This window comes from Galeopterus variegatus, unplaced genomic scaffold (assembly GCF_000696425.1).
Source record: "Galeopterus variegatus unplaced genomic scaffold, G_variegatus-3.0.2 Scaffold93, whole genome shotgun sequence".
In the NCBI taxonomy this organism is placed as follows: Eukaryota; Metazoa; Chordata; class Mammalia; order Dermoptera; family Cynocephalidae; genus Galeopterus; species Galeopterus variegatus.
Genome location: NW_007726204.1, coordinates 1,112,337 through 1,116,328, shown reverse-complemented (window position 1 = coordinate 1,116,328; position 3,992 = coordinate 1,112,337).

Genomic DNA, 3,992 nt, shown 5'->3' with positions numbered 1-3,992 from the left:
CCCCTCCCCACCACTCCCTCCCCGGCGGCCGCGCGGGGGCGCGTGGGGCTGGGCGCTTAGCCAGAGGCGCACAGGCTGGGCGCTAGACTCGTAGGGGGAAGGGGGGCGCCCCCCATTCCCCCACCCGCACACCAACAAGTGGATGGGGCCCGCAGGGGAGCGGCGGGTAACGGAACAGGTGGGGGCGGGCGGGTTTCCCCCCAGACAGAGCAAATCCGTAAAGAGGAAATGCATAAACAGTAGTGGGGGCCTCATTTAGGGACACAGCTAAAGGCTGATCCTCTACCCTAGGCACAGAGAAAGGGGCTTCATCTAGATAGGGGGCTATTATAGCAAATCTGGGCAGCCAGGTAGCACATCCGGAGGAGAGGAGAAGGGTCGATGGAGGTGCATGAAAAAATAGGGTGTCTGGGTCTTGGGCAGGAGGCTGGGGGGAACACATTTGAAGATGGCAGCTACATCTAGCCGGGACCCCCCACACCTGGTGAGAGAAGTCAGAATGGATAAGGGGAAGCAGTGAATTGAAGCTGTGAACAGGGGTCCTCACATCTGGCCTGAGGCCCACATCTGGAAGACTTTAGGGAGGAGGGGGCACATGTAGGCTGAAGACCACAGCAGAAAGGAGACTTTTGAGGGTGGCTGAGACTAGGGGGTGTTCTAGTTAGGGTGTCGAGAGCTGGAGTGGGAGGAGGGCAGGGTCTGGGAAGCAGGGAGAGGCCTTTGGCCCCCAGCCGCCCAGCAATCTTGGGCATTCGGTGCCCGTGCAGGCGCCAACCCGCACAATCGCTTTTGTTGTCTGGGCTGGTTCAGCCCAGCCCTCTGCCGGGCCAGCGCCCCCCTCTTCGGCCGCGGGGAGCCCGGACGCCTGGCTTCCCAGCCCCACCCCTACGGGTCAGCGCCTCTGGCCCATATCTGGTCCTGTCCTGGGCTCACCTCGCGTTGCCGGACGCCGGGGTCCCTAGCGGGGGCCGCGTCCCGGAGAAGGGGGGCTGAGCTACAGTGGGGGGGAGGGTAAGTGGCAGCTGGACCGTGGGAACCAGACGGCATTATCTGGCCCGGAACCACCACAACCCCACCCCCGCCCCCAGGCAGAGGAAGGGAGGATGTTCTTACCCCGGGCCTGGCCAGTGGTGGCGCGCTGTGGGGGCCTCCTTCTCAGTAGTGCCCGATCCCCCCGTCCGCGAGGCCGTCGTCGCTTCAGCAGAGCCCGGGCCTCCTGCAGCCTGGGTGGGAGGGGGCATAGAAGTTGCTGTCACCGCAATTTAGCTGACCCCCCTTCCAAAGGGCCTCCCATGCCAAAAAAAAAAAGTCTCCCAGTAGCTGCTCTGCCCACCCCCACCCCCAACAACCCGTTTAAGGGGACCAGGCCTTGAGTGTTTAGACACCTGGAGAGAAACAAAGAGGAAGACCATGGGAGAAACAGATGACAAAGGAGAGAGACTTAGAGAGACAGGCAGCAAGACAGAGGGGGTGGGGAAAGAGACAGGTAACTATGAAAGAAACAGAGACAGAGATGGAAAGAACAAGTACAGAGGGACACAGATACAGAGACAGAGAGATAAAGACTGAAATAAGCGGGGGAAAGAAGAAATAGAAACAGAGATACAGGCTGATGGTGAGAGAGAGAGAGAGAGGAGGAAAGGGAGAGAAGACCCAGGGAACAGGCAGAAATGGTGGCAAAGCTGGGTGTTCCTGAGGGAGGATCTGGTAGGGAGTTACTGCACACTCACGTAAGTGGCTGCCAGTTGAGGGACACCTGTCTCTTCTTCACATTGGGATTGGGGCTCGGAGCTGGAGGCACTGGGGTCAGGCACCTCTGGCGGCCTGTGCACTTTTGGGGCTGGCAGCTTTGGACCCTGCAGGAGGCTTTGGAGACAGCCAAGGACTAAGTGGGGCAGGAGGGGACCTAGTCTCTCTCTCCATCAAATACATCCTGCTCTCCAGCTGGGATGAGGAGTAGGGAAGGGAGCCCCCAGCCCCTCTGCTCCTACCCTCTTTTGCCCCCTACCCATACCCCGCCCAGAAGAACCCACCTGGGATGCAGCGGACCCTCCTCAATGTCTGGCTTGGGCAGCAGCGACAAACAGCAATGCTATCAATAGGGGGGTGAAAGTCACTCGGGCCCCTAATGCCCCAGAACTCCCCAAAGGAGGGCAATGGAGGGGGACCAAGATAAGGCTTGAGGGAACTCGAAACAGATGTGTAACTAGCTTGAGGCACGTCTCTCCGTGCCTCAATTTCCCCATTTGTACAAAGGCAGGCAAATTGGCTTAGACTCACTATGGGGGAAGGCCACAGCAATCTTACTTTTGTCTTATAAAGTGGTTTTGGAGGTAAGATTTCATTGGAAAATATATTTTAAAGTCTTTTAAAGGATTTTCAAAAATGATTTTTAAAAAAGACCGAAAGTAGATTTCTAAGCGCTAAATCCAGACTCTGGGAATCTAGAACCCCGCCCTCTCGCACGTCCCTGTCCGGGACTCAGCCGCCATCCTGAGCGTGGCCAGCAGGTGGCGCCACTTCCACAGACCTCAGCGGCTGGGGAGGGAGGTCTCCCCTTTGACTCTGGGTCCAGCCGGGTGCTGAGGTGGAGGAGGAAACAGGAGTCACAGTCCAGCACTGGGAATACGGAGGCCTGAGTTCTAGCCCGTTCTTGCCCTTCCACGCTGTGTGTCCTGGAGCCAGCGTCTCCTTGTCTTTGTTCCTGTTTCCCGACTGACCAGGAGGAAAGAGTCGTTCTTGGAGACATCTCCGCGCCCAGAGAGTCTCGGTGGCTGAGCCTCCAGCTCCAGTGCAAGTGCGTCGCAACCAAGAGGCCCCCCAGACAAGTCCATTGTCCCGAGGCTAAGGGGGGACGAGGGAAGAGGTCGCGTGCTCAGGCCCCGAGATGAGAGCAGTGGGGGGTGCTGAGAAGGGGACGTCCAGCGCGTGGGTCCCTTCCAGACAGGTGGAGCCCAGTGAAGGAGGACCCCGTCCGGGGGGAGCCTCTGGGACCCCAATCCTACCGTCGTCCCTCCCGCCTTTTCTCTGGGTTAACCCCTTCCCGGCCCCGCCCCCGACGCGGCTCGGGTTACTAAACGCATTCGCAGAGACCGAGGCGGGAGCGGAGCCCGGGGCCTTTGTAACGGAGCGCTGGGCCGCCGGGCGGGGTGTGGGGGTGCTGGGCAGACTGCTTCCTTCGATCTCGTCACCCGCAGACAGGAAGGATGGCTATAACCCCCAAATCTCTAGGAAATCCTTGATCTGTCGGCGCGAAATCACTGGTACCTCATTCAATCCTGGAGTCCTCTAATTCCAGGAAACTAGAGCATCCCCAACCCTCGAGAGACCTGAGGACGCCCCCACCAAACACACAATTCTCCACCACCCCCTCCGCCATCAACCCGAGTCCACGTGTCCCTAACCTATTAGAAAAAGCCCAAAGGTCGCTTTCAATTAATCCAGCGCCCCCAAACCCTAGAAAACCAGGAAATGTCAACTCTCACATAAAGTCCCTTCAGAACCTCCCAATACCCTTCCTCCCTAAGCACCCAAGAAACTCGGAGAACCCATCCTAGCTCGAGGGCCCCACCCATCTATCATTCTAGGAGAGCTCAAATCCCCCTCCCCCGCCCCATACACTGGCGATCTTTCCCCGAATAAACCCCGGGATTCCCTACAGCCTTATCTGTCCCCACCACACCGAGAGAACTCCCTCCCCTCAAAATCTCAGCACTCCCCGGGTTTTAACCCCTGTAAACTAGGGACCCCTAATAAACCCAAGAGCCCTGACCCTTTCATCCCCACACCGAAGCAGTGAGTCCGTATTTCCCTAAATCCGAAAGTCCTGGTCCTCCCGGACCACCAGACTTACTGAGTGGAAGGGGCACGGGGAAGGAGGGGTGCGGCGGGGCTTACCCAGCCGGTCGGCCCGGGACCCCCGCGACCTCGACGGCCTGGATGGGCCTGGGGCTGGGACTGGCAGCCGAGGTGGCGCTGTCGGCCGCTGCGAG